Below are 14,375 nucleotides of genomic sequence, written 5' to 3' on the forward strand. Positions count from 1 at the left end.
GAGCTGGAATAGTAACAGACCCGTTTCTCATTATTAGGACTCCCCAAAGTCCTATAATTAATTGTGCAAAATATTGAGATAGTAAAAAAACAGTAAAACTTTTTTCAGTCTCAATGTTTATTTATTGTTAAATGTTTCCTAGGTTCATATTGAAAAACTATTTGACAAAGAATGTATGTTATTTGAGACATCGACCCATGAATTGAGTTGTCTATGCGAATGCTATATAAGTTTTATATACTTTTTAAGAAACGGCTTCAAAACCAAAATAGTGTTATCAGGGCCGTGGAGTATCTGAGTTGGGATTTTTTTTGATTTTTTTATAGGGCCTATAACAAGATTGTAAATGAAACCCCTAAGATTAGATACTAAATATCAACTCAGTCTAGGAAAATGGATTTAAAAAGATCATATTAATGAATAAAATCATTTTATTTAAAACGAACCAAATTATTTATCAAAAGAGCCATTTATTATTCTTGGGAAATATGAAAAAGGCCCCATCTTATTTTTTTAAAAGTAAGACTTGTCTTAAGAAGAAGCTCGAGGTATAGTTGTCCACGAATTAAAGCAAAATAACCTTTTGGATCAAATTAATATTTGCCACTCTCAGCTGAAACGTAACGAAATAAAAATATATTTTTGAAGCCTATAGTGACCGGCGATGGAAAATGGGTTCATACGAGAAAATCAACCGAAAAAAGATCGTAAGCACAGTACGGTTAAGTGGCTTCGTCAATTTCACACCCCGATTAACGGCTGTTAATTTCCACACCCCGATTAACGCTAACAAGGATATGGTTTGTGTCTAGTGGGATTGGAAAGGAATTATTATTATGAGCAGGCCCTACCGGGCAAAACACTCCATTTGGACTTATATTGTCAACAACTGACCAGATTGAAGATGGCGATCGACCAGAAGGTGCCAGAATTGTCCAATAGAAAAGGTTTTGTATTCCATCATAACAAGACTTATTTAAACACATCTGTAACGACGCGCCCGAAGCTACAAGAGCTTGGAAACTAGGTTTTAATGCACTCGGCGTATAGTCCAGATCTGACACCGAGCGATTATTAGATTTTCAAGCATTTGCAAAAGGTTCTTGATCGTAAAAAGTTGGCCTCAAGAGAGGCTTGATAAATGAGCAGGTAAAGCTTTTTATAAATAGGGACGAATACTTCTTCAATCACATAATTAGGAAATCGCTTTCAAAATGGGAAAAAGTTACATATATTCCATAAAACGGCGTATAATAAAACGGCGTATAATTGATTTAAATTGTATAATCAAAACTAAGCTAATTTTATTGTCAAAATAAAGTGAAAAAATATTCAGAATTTTTTACTTCACCTATTGTATCAATTAAACAATTCTTTTTGTTTATAAAAATATCAGATCTTATTTCAAATATTGAGTTTGTAGGTATTTATTTAGACATTTGTTTGTAGTAATATTGTTAAACTTATGCTTAATGATTCTCATTTCTTATGTAAAACAAAAAAACATCCAACAAAGTCAAATGACAAGCATCATGTAAAATAACGTGACTGATCATTTTTACATATCATGGAACAATTTCATTGTTTAAGCAAGTATGTACAGTTGATCTAGGAATTACTTAGAATTTCTGGAATAAAATAAATCAAAAAAGGAGTTTCCTTATAAAGAGTCATGCCATAAAAGTCTAATTTTATGTAAATTTAAAAACGATTCGATGGAAAAGTGTGTCAAACTAGTCATTTGACTTTCTCTCAGGGTTTTTTTTTTGAAATCCTTTTGAAGAAATGCATTTATGCATGTATATGCAAATAACAATGCTACTGCCTATTTGGTGGAACTTATGTCTATGTTGTGTGTCAACACAAAAAAAATCTAGAATATAAAAACAAGAGAAAAATCCCAAATCATATTTTTACTTCATAGATACGTACAGCCTAATATTTCATACAAAGATATTTGAGTCATATATAGTCCTTGTATTCAAATCTGTGGGATGAGTTAAGATCACAAGAATTTTAAATAAAGTTTAGAACCTTTATATGACTTAACATACTTATATTGGTCCTGATATAGAGCTTTTCAAATAAAGTATGTCCCCCCATTGCAATTGTTTACTTCATGTCACAAGACAAAAACATTTAGGGAGTTGGCGTCTAAAATTTTATTGAAATTAGCCCTGGAGGAGAAAGTGTGGACTTTCTTGTTTGGACCAATGGAAAAGGGCAATAGATCAGCTTTGGGGAGGAACCTTTTTTGTTTAACTAAAAAGTTTTTGATGAATTGCAAGAATGAAAAGTTTATGAGAAGTATGGGTGGCTTAAAACATCCTTTAACTATACATTTAATGGTAGTAGGGAATCAGGACGTCGGACTGTGGAAACTTTTGATAAATCAACTTTTAGAGAACAGTTATAGACACCATTAAGATTAGTGATAGGGAACCATTTGTATATTTTAATCATCCTAATGGAGGAAGTGTTAACACAATATATGTCAATGCTACTCGTCTTGTTTTTTTGTTTTTTGATAATTGCTTTGTTTTATTTGTTTGTGAAATATTAAATTGTAGCTAGACATTTGATGAGATATAAAAATAAAGGATGTCAATTCTGGATTCTTTCGTTGTGACGATCAATTTTGAATATTCAGGGGCGTCCACAGGGGTGGGCTGGAGGGGAGGTAACTCCCAGACCCAGTTATAAATTTTTGGCTCTTTACTAGATATTTTTTGTCCTGAATGAAAAAATTCAGGACGTGAAAATAGGGGTAATTTTTTTTTTTTTTTAAAGATTTCTATTTAAAAAAAAGGTAATTCAGGAAAATTATGCAGCAGAACAAAAAATTTAATTTTTTTTTGTGAATAGCTCTAAATTTTTTTCAAAATATTAGAATATCAAAAATTTTATTTATTAATTTTTCAAATTTTTTCCAAAAAAATTTAATATTTCATTTTCAAATTTTTTTTCCAAAAAATAGCTAATGATTATGGAATTTATTCCAAAAAAATTAATGTTTGAAAATTATTTTTCGAAATTTTTTCCAAAAAATTATTTTTTTGGTTAATATGTGAGGATTTTTGGAATTTTTTTCGTAAAAAAAGTTAGATTTTTGATTTTTTTTATGCAAAATTTAATTTTCTCAGAAGAACGTTGAATTTTTTTCCAAAAAATTTAATATTTTATTTTATTTTTTTAAACAATTTAGTTTTTGATTTTTTTAATAACTAAGGATTTTTGAAAAAAAAAATCCTAAATATGTAATTTTCGGAATTTTTTCAAATAAATTCAAATAAAATCTTGAAGCCCTGTTACTTCAAGTTCAATTTACGTCACATTCAAAGGCTAATAATAATACCTTAATAATATGAATCGACGATAGTTCGTCAAAGAAATATGTATTCTACAATCAATTTGGAGAAAAATGATTCTAGCTATCTTTTGTGATGACGGTCCACATATGTACTCTAACTTATAAAAAGATTAAATGAGACTCCTATTTATTATGTCTCCTTTATTCTTTGTGTTGTTTTATGGCAGCAATAATCCATATTTGGACAAATATATTTAGAAGACTTCATTGCTAATATATAAACTATGAAAAATAAAAAATAAACTGACATACCAAAAAAGCAATCAATTATAAATGAAAGAAGTTGTAGAATATTTCAATTTTTTTTGGCCAAATCAAAGCTATTTTTCTATTGACAGATTTTATTATTTTATAAAAGGTAACTTTTTGTACGGAAAAACCTTTTCATTTTTTGAATTATTAATTTTCAATCAGTTAAAAATATTTATATCAATATAGAAAAGTACTGTGGAGTGAATTGCAAGATAAAAAATTAAATAAAGGAGAATTTGCAATTGATCTAGCCTAATATTACATGGCCATATTTTAATTAACTATAGCCTGTGTATTTACTTTTTTGAAATGAGTTAAAATATACAAGAGTTATAACGATAGTTTATACCCATTATTTGATTTAAGAATATATTGGCCCATTCAAATAAAATCAATAAATTTCTTATAAATTTCATAAGGTAATTAATTTTTGCTACTTTAAATGCAGGCTTGTGTATGGATCGCAAAATTGAACAGCTGTCTATGGAATGAACATTCAATGAACGAAACTGATTTTTTTTTTTTTTTAAACACTGAATGATAAAAATGAGATTTTAGCGTTTTGTTCCAAACTACTTACAAAAAAATCAAAGTTTATATTTATTTTTAGTTTTTTAAAATATGATTTAAAGAGCTGATAAAGCAGAAACCAACACTTATTTTGTACCAGTTGCTCAAATAAAAATTTAGAAGAAGATTACTTTTTTTGTGACCTAAGACCTTTTATATGACCTTAAAACTCTACTTTTTAACTTAGAATGTTATATAACTATTCTTTTAAGCATAAATAGGACATATTTTTTCCTTTTGGTTACTTCATACAACTCGAGTTCTCATTAGAGTGTTTTATTCGTGACACATCACTATATTATATATTTACAGTGTTCCATACCTAGACACTCATTGACATTCTTCTTATGTCTTTTATTATCTTTGTTACACGAGGTTCGGTACAGAATCATTAATTTAATGAAAGGAACAAACAGATAGTAACGAGTTACCTACATCTTTAACTAAAACTTTCATAGTAGATTTATTGAAAAATGCCATGTTTTCGTATTTAACTTTTGGTTAAAAAATAATGCTTTAAAGACCTAAAGAAACAAACTTAACAATATGATATAATTTATTTTCTTTAATGTGAGTAATATGTCTTTTCACTTTGCACATAAATGAAAAAGAAATACACTTTTTAAAACTTTGTTCATCTATTAATTTAAATTCTTATATATTACTTTTATAAGTAGATAAATGCTTGTAAATAACTAGGGCTGTAAATGGCATGCATGTTTGGTATTAAAAGCAAACAACAAAAACAGAAAATTTACATAGTGAACCTGAAAAGTTGAAAAATATTTGAGACGAAAGCAGATTAACGGTCAATAAATTATTTGCGAGTAGCGATGAAAATAAGAAAATAAACTCAAATCCCTTTTCGTATCAAGTGAGGACAAAGGCAAGAAATACTCTGTTTTTGATCCTCAAATTTACTTTGATTAGTCCAACAAGGACTTACAATAAAAAGAGTTGTTTGAAAAGACTGTGCAAAGTCCGAGAGATGGTATTAATAGGACGTATATAGGTTATGTTTAGATTGTAGCATCTCTTGGAAGAACTCATAACAACTATCAGCCAGATCAGTCTATTTCTTTCCGTTTGGCATTTGTTTGAATCGAGGATATGGCTATAAAGATTATGGCTGGTGTAATTTGGATTCACAAGGAATAATCCTCATGACTATCAGGAAAAGGGTAAAAATATTACAATGTGCATATTATTCATCGTTATTGAACCGTTTGAAAACCGAGCTGCAAGAAAAACACCTATGATTAACCCAAAAAAAAGTCTTCTTCCATTACGACAATGCACCAGCTTCAAGCTCAGGAGTTGTGGTCGTTAGCAATCTCACACACCTTCACTCTTCTGTCATCCATCACCATATCATGGATTTCAGATATCAGAACGCCATGTGTCACTTGTGCCCATATGACCACTCCAAAATTTTTGAAACCACTTATATACTGTTCTAATCGAAGGTGCAGAGTCCCCTTAATGTTTATAAAGCTTCTTTTTAGTCTCTTGAGACGTTTTGACTTTTATAAAGTATTGTTTAATCAACACAAAAAATTCTTTTTTGTCAACTTTTTGAAAATCACTCCACTTTCTCGATTCAAACAAATTCCAAGCAAAAAGAAATGGACTAATCTGGTTGAAAGTTGTTGTGTGCTCTTCCAACAGATGATACTAACTAAACATAACCTCAATACGCGCCAGTAGTCCCATCTCTTAGACTTTGCATGGTCTTTTCCTCGCACCTTCAAAGAAATAATTATTTAGTCCTAAAAATAAATTATTTAATCTAGTTTTATTGACTTATAACTCAAAGTTACAAGTCAAAGTTACGATTCTTTTAACTATTGCAACCGTAGTGGACAAGGTGCATTTTCATTTGAAGGGTTGTATTCAAATGCAATTTGTGAAAAAAGTCATGACTAATATAATCTTTAAATAGATTTAATTAATAAAATGCATATGTTGGTATGTTTTTTTTATGTCAGATTGATATTTGAGTAAAAAAAACTCGGGATAATTTTGCCAAATCTTCAGTGCCCCCAAGTAAAAGTGCATATTGGCGAAATAAATCTACTAAAATGTTAAACAACTGTTTAAGTTACTGAGAAATTATCAGTAATATCTCTATGGAAATACCAACAGTAACATTTCCTATGTTGACCTATTCATATACGCTACATAGTAAATGATAAGTTAGACAGATAATACTAATTGTATCAAAATAGCTTAGATATATACATACCTAGGCTGTAATATAACATTTTTTTTTTTGAGGTACCCACAAAAAACTCATTTTGATTGATTGAGTTGTATATGTCCTCTAGACATATTTCACAATCATAAATGTAGTAACTTATTTATAAGTTTATTTATTTATACCCATACGATTATATACAGGTAAAGGGTTTTATTTATTAGACTTGCTTGAGTTATTATCTGTGCAAGAAACTGGCTACTTATATTTTGTAGAGGGGAGACTACATATCCCTAGAAATATTAACATCCATAATATTGTCATCAGAAAGTTGCCCTCGCAAAAATTGTCATTATTAAAAAACTACCCCAATTATACTTTATATCTAGTGATTCATTTACCTATCTGTCCCATCTGTCTACAAACGTGCACAGCTTGTGAAATAGGAAGGTTAATCTCAATTTTGAGCTCTGAATTTAAGTCACACCATATTCAAGTATAGATAATACAAAGTAATTTAACTCTATGATGTCGATGCTATGATAATGTTGGAATGAGTATTTTGGGGGTTTGAACAATATTGACAAGGCAAGGACTCAAAAATAAGAAAATTTTAAAAGCCGTTTTCACTTCTCTATATTTTTATTTTTTACAATTTTAATGGTAAAATTTTGAAGCAAAAGTTGGTAACTTAACAATTTTCTACACTTTTTTTAAAAATATGTTACCCACCATCCTTAATGATGTCTTCGTTACGGGGACGAACAGAATCACAGCTGGCCTTGATAAAGTCCGAGGAAAAGTTGTTCCGCTCCACCATAATCACAACCTTAAGGCCATAAACATTTGAGTGATAAGTCTTGTTCTTCTTGTCTTCCAGACAGCAAAGCCCAGGGGGTTCACGTCAAGTGAGGATAAGGCTAAACAATTTTGATTTGAAATTCCATGAAACAAAAAATATATAATAAATATACCACAGATGATTGTGTCAATACGAAATAATAATATTATTGTCTGTCCACAAACTAAAACTTCTTGATGGTCTTGAGGTGAATCTCCATCTCGTTCACCATCTTCCACATGGATTTCGTTGGGTCATTCTCAAATTTCCTCCTTGACCGTAGCCACGAACTCGCCAGCCCTCTCCCAGCCATGGCCTCCGCTTCTGGGCTTCCTGGAGACCGTGTCGGAGTTGTTCATTACCTTACTGGTCTTGTTAACGTTGGCCAGGTACACGTTGACAATGGCCAAGATCTTCTTGGGATTGACTTGTGCGCGGTGGAGATCACAAACCCTTTGCCATTTAGCTTGTTACTTATACATTTTGGAAGGAACAAAAACAAAACAAACATCAAATTGTAGCTTTTTATCAGTTCTTTTGGATGGCGCGAAGTAAAAAATTGTCAGAACTTTAGAACCGAGGCTGAACGGCCTTGAAGAAGATTCTAATTTTTGAGTCCTTACCCCGTAAAACTTTAATGCACAAAAATTATTTTAAAACTGTCTAAAACTTGAATTTTGTCAATATTTGATTGCATTGATTCCAGCAGTTAATATTACTTTTTTTTAAAATTAAATATATTGTTGTGATAATAAACATATTTACAAAGCTAAAATTTGATCTATTTATTGAACATGATACATTTTGTTTGACCAAGTAACAGGGCATGACTCAAATACAAATATTACTCAAAAAGTTACTTTGAATTACAAACGAATATTATTTCTATTTTTCATATCAAAGTAAGAACGTAAGATTAGACTCTTTTGAATTTTGTTACAATTACCATAAAAAGTTATCTTTTTATATTATGAGGCTGTTCTATATCTGCAAAACAGGACTGATTATCCTAGCACATGTCAAATGATTGGTTCAGAGGAATGGTACATACCATTTTAAGTATCTTTATAAGTAGATTCAAAGAAGTTATAGAGCTGACAATTAACTTAACTTAAATTTGAGTATTTATAAAAAAAGTGTTTTTCACTTTTTCAAAAATAAACCCTGTTAATGATACAAAAAAACTCATTATTTGAAACACTTACAATATATTTACATAGTCAATATGAAAATCATGAAATTTTTAGGGGCTGTCAAGGCTGCAATTTTTGAGAACCATAGGAAAAAACAGTTTCTTGCCTTACTTATGAATCTTAATTCCCGAGAGGACGAGGTTCCACGAGTTCAAAGATAAGTGATTCTTGAATATTTTCCAGAGATCACCAAAATAGACCAAACACCTATCTGGGATTCGGATATTGATTTTTTGGGTTAAAAATTTCAAAAATCCCCAGTTTTTCTCAAAAAAAAAAAAAAAAAAAAATCAAATATTTAATTTTTAGTACAAAACAAAAACTCCTTAATATGGAGGGGGGGGGCTATTTTTTTTCATAACTAGGAAAAGTAATTAATAGTTAAATCACACTAATAAATAAGAATTAGAAATTAAACATTATTTTCCCGATGCCGATTTCAGAAAAAACACCAGATTCTACGATTCCAAATAATCGTCATATCACTAGTTATGAGTCAAATATGAATGATAAGTTATGTTATTCGTCTTGAATTTAAATTATATGTATAGAACATTGTGTAAAACAATAGAACAAATACAATTTTTATGATTGATGGGTTTTAATAGAAAAATCTTGAGCAAAAATGCCATATCCTTTAATTTTTGTATATATCATTTACAAACAAGATAAATATTCACTTTTACAAAAGCAAAATGAGTAGAAAAATTGATAAATGAAGTTCAAAACAGAGTTTATTTTATCTATTATCTATAGTAAACCAAAGATAGTTCATAATATTTGAAAAATAAATGTTGTGCCTTCACAAAAAACAAAAACAAATCTGAACGAAAATCAAGAAAAAAAAGAATTTCCAATTAATTTTTTTACCTCAGATTTACGTACAATCCAATATTTCATAAACATATTTGAGTCAATTATTTAATTATTCAAATTTGTAGGGTTAGTTAATGTTATATTTCAAATTTAATTTTTGAATTTTTGTTTCCTAAATATTTAATATTTGAGATTTAATTTTGAAATTTTTTCCCTAAAAATTTTATATTGAGGTTTAATTTTGAAATTTTTTCTTCAAAATTTAATTTCTTGATAATGGCTATTGATTTCTAAATTTTTTTTGCAAATAACTTTTTATTTTATATTTGAAATTTTTTTCTAAAAATTTAACCCCCCCCAAATAGATATTTATTTATAATCCTGCGGACACCCCTGCATATTTTCTCTAGTAGAGCCCCTTTCAAACAAAATATGTCAATTTCCCCATCTTTTATTCTTAATATCAATAATTTTAACTACTTCAATTGCAATTTGCAGCATAGTAATAGTAATAATTTTTTGAAAAAAAATGACTATAATTACGTATTCTTCTCTGAATTCTGAATAAAGTCATTCTAGCTTGCTTTTCTGTTGACAGGCAATCATCACAAAAATCATCAAATATTATATACCTGAACAAGAAAATTAACTCATTCTTTCAATGTTTTGTTACAAACATCAACAAAATTTTAAAAAAGGACTTGTTTCTGTACATATAGAGGGAGTTTTTTATATATAGAATACATGGGGGAGGGGGGGGGTGAAGTGGCAATTTGTATTACTTAAATAAACTTTGAGCTAGAATAGGAAGAATTACAATCCTGATTTTGATGAATATCTGAAGTCTTATATTTAACTGTATTTAAAAAATATAGAAGGTAAAAATACAATGATGAAAATCTGGTGTATTTCTTAGCTAGACCCTTGTTTTGGAACTGGTAGTCTGATGAATGATTCGTCTGTGCTCATAAAAGACGGAGCGTAACAATGAGGATTTGTTGACGAGTTATAATTGTAAGCCCTTTGTGGACTCAGAGTAGAATTGGGGATCGACATCCGAGTAATAATAGCAAATTTCCTTGTTTAAATCCTTTTCTCCTTCCTCCCTTGTGACAGCTGATTGTAGCTAATTTCTTTCTCTCCTTCAAAACAGTCTTCAAATTTTTCATGTTGTTTTTGGTTTCATTATTTTTAACAAGCCCATTCTACACTGGTTTTCACCATTAGGTAAAAATACAGTTATATTTTTTCACGTCATTTTCAATTTATTGTTAAATCTTTTAATATGTCCTCATTAAAAAAGTTAACAATAAACTATATGAAAAATTGACAATAATTCGTATAGGAATGCAAATCTAATCCACACTCAATTAATAGAAAAACCATTCTAGCTTGCTTTTGTATTGACGGGTCATATATTGGTGTTTTTTTTCAATTCATATGTAAATATGAGCAGAACAAAGAAAATGATTTACAAACAAAACATAAACCTTTTTTTGGAAAGCACATGGTAAAGTTAATGACTGAGTGATTATTTTCATATTTTAATATATGTATGTAAAATTATAAATCAGTTTCTTTAGTATGTTATTGCATGAATACAATCCATAATTTTATTTTCTACATACTATTTTCGTGTGAACTCATCTTGATATTAAACAAACTATTGCTAATCTATGAAATGAGATTGAGTGTACTGTACAATGTGCATTGTCTATTTTCCTAACAGTTCTTCGTCATGATTTTGTCTAATAAAAAAAACATGCATATTTTTTTAAGGGAAATTTTCAAATCTATGTAATTCATATTTAACAGAATGAATAAGCAATGCCCATTGTATTTACTGGGTAGAAATGGGGGTAATGACAGCCAAGGGTGTCCAATTTTTAGGTTGACCTCCTTTCAATTCGATGTCCTCAAAGAAAGTCATTTTCAAATGGCTATAGAGGTCATAAAACCCCCTTTGAAGACTGAAACTTTACAAACATATTTTTTTCATTAAGCTTAACAAAAGATCAAATTAACGGATCATCCTAAAAATTTGACTCCTTAGTCACATGTTAAAATAAAATTTTAGAAGAAGTTGACTTTTTTTTTCACCTTTAACCTTTTATTTGAACTTCAAACTGAAATTTATATTCTTAAAACATTATATAACTATTGCTTTAAGGATAAAAAGGCTTTAATGATCACGAAATTTGCAAGTTTTTTCTTCTTATTTTGAAAATAGATTTAAAAAAATACGTATTCATGATTACAAAAGTAATTTTGGGGGGTATTGGGGGAGATGTAATCAAAATGATTTCGTACAAATTGGAAATAATTTACACGCAATATTACACGTTCAAGTACTGGAAGTTGTTGGATTGATCTAATGCATTTAAAAAAATAGGCCACTTGTCTTGTGTAAACAACTTAAAGACATAGAATATACCTACATAAGTATCAACCACAACATCAATTTAATTATTATTATATGCTTTTGAAATAAGTACTTTCATTATCTTCCAAACCACAATTTCCCATCATGTGTTACTCTGATCTAATATCATTTATGTACAACATCCTATAGCCTACTAGGGGCGTCCACAGGATTATATGTATACATATATATATTTTTTTTTTTTTGGGGGGGGAGGGGCTTGTTTTTTCTCATTTATTTGAACAAAATTCCAAAAATTACATTTTTTTGGGAAAAAATTTGAAAAATTACATTTTTCTGAAAAAAATTTGAAAAATTACATTTTTTGGAAAAAAAATTAAAAAATCGACGTTTATTCACAAAAATTAAATTTTTGGGAAAAAAAATTCCAAAAATCTATGGCTATTCTCAAAAAATTTAATTTTTTAGAAAAACAATTGTAAAATTAAATTTAAATATATAATTTTTAGGAAAAAAATTCTAAATATTAATTTTTTTTACAGAAAATGTCATAAATTTATAGCTATTCTCAAAAAAAAAAATCAATTTTTGGGCAAAAAATTTCAAAATCCAGAGCTATTCAGAAAAAACTGAAATTAAACTTTAAATATTAAAAATTTCAAAAAACTCTACCTATTCACAGACAATTACATTTTTTTGGAAAAATAATTGAAAAATTTAATTAAAAGAAATATTAATTTTTTTGATTTTTTTTTCCACATATAACATTTTCTAGTAAGAATAAAAATTCCTTTATTTGGGAGGGGGCTACAAACCCTTCAACTCTCCCCCTGCGGACACCCCTGACTACATGCTATTAAGTTAATCCCTAGATACACCATTGTGCAAGACCACCATATGATAATTGTATGGAATTTGTAATTTCACTAGCTCATTATCATAATATTTGCAAACATGGTGTAAAACCAAATTTTGAATGATAAAAAGTATGAATATCCATGAGGAAATAATCCCTAATGAAATTATGCATAATTTCAAGGTTCAAAGAAAATGGTTTCACATTTGATTACACTTAATTAAACTCACATATTTGCTGTTCTAACATAAGCAAAAAAATATAGCAAAGTTTCAAAACACAGGTAGATTATTACGCCTGATGAATAATGGTGTTTCTTTTGAGTTTGGAGGCGAGTTACTTACCCTCGACAGAGATATGACTGATTGATAAATTTGTGCTGAAAGTCTCTTTTACCAAGAATTTTATTAAAGGTGAGAGGGATTATATTAATAAAGATAAGGATCTAATTGTCATCTATAAAAAGTGATTGTGACACTCATTTCTTGTAATGAAGTAATTGTCATTTTTATACAGCTAAAAGCTCTTAATAGTCGTTTAGTCTCGTAACTAGTATGTGATAATTGTGCAATATTATAAGTAAAAAATGAAAAGGTTAAGTTATAACTAGAGAAGTAAAAATGTGCATGTTCTTATGCGTGCAATAACAAAATTGTAAATTGTAGTATCTTGTACTAATTCTATATATTTATTTGTTCAGAAAATAAATTATAAATGAATAAAATAATTAAAATATTAAAAACTTCAATATTAATTCTATTGAAAAAACATTGTACTATTATACTGTACCAAAGTGCGTACCGTGAAGGGTGTACCGCGGCTCGTACTGAATAGTGGGTTTAACATACCGCCCCAACCCTTATAGATAGTACTTACGCATATCCATTGTTTAAATTAAAAGATTCATAAACAAAAGAACCAATTATAATTAATTAATCATTAGTGACTTTTAAAGGTATTTCATTGCATCATAATTATTTATCCTAGCTATATTTACAGTTATTCACCGGTATTTGCTGTCATAACAAGGGAAGCATTTTTTTAAATGTCTTTATCATAACGATTAATTGTTAGCAGAGATTATAAATATAAAGAACGAAGGGCAAAGCTATAATGTTTAAACCTCAAGTAATTCTCAATTATCTTACTCAATGCCCAATTAAAATAATTAAGACTAAGTCAGACCTCAAGTCTTTAAAAATAAAGTATAATTCAGTGGTTCTTGGTGCAACAACGGAACACAAAAACCTCGACAATTCTTATCTAGCAGAAATTTTCAGAAAATTTAGTTTTTTAAGAAAGTTTTGAAGCACAATATTCAGATAGCCTTAAAAGTTAATATGTCGGGTATTATAAATGTAATTTTTTGCTTCTATTTTAAAACTGTAATAGTTTATGCCTAGTGATCTAGATCTCGTTTTATATAAATTATCTGGATAGTGCGCCCAAAATCTTTCATGAAAGAACACTGTTGGCCTGAAAGGTTAGATCAAGGTATTGGTGGGCATATTTTTAGGCTCCCTTGTAAGTCAAAGGACAATTCAATAAAACAAGTCTAAAAATCAATTTACTAATCACATTCATTAACCCTCATCCCAAATGATACGTTATTTCAAAAATAATGCCTTTAAAAGTATTTAAAATTCTGCATAAAGAGTATTATCAAAAAAAAAATTCGAGTAACGTGATTGAGTAAGGATTACACAGGAAAAGGCGGAGGACTTTGTACAAATAACATGAAGACAATAATCAAATTTAACTATGAGCGTAGAATCCAAAAACTGGTCTAAGCTTTTGATTCAGTCATCTGAACTCTGAAATATATGGGATTAACGTAATTTGGGACTATTATTGTTCAAAGTCTTTTTAACCTTAAAACGATTACCAAATTACATGT

Source organism: Lepeophtheirus salmonis, chromosome 5, assembly GCF_016086655.4.
Source record: "Lepeophtheirus salmonis chromosome 5, UVic_Lsal_1.4, whole genome shotgun sequence".
Classification (NCBI taxonomy): Eukaryota; Metazoa; Arthropoda; class Copepoda; order Siphonostomatoida; family Caligidae; genus Lepeophtheirus; species Lepeophtheirus salmonis.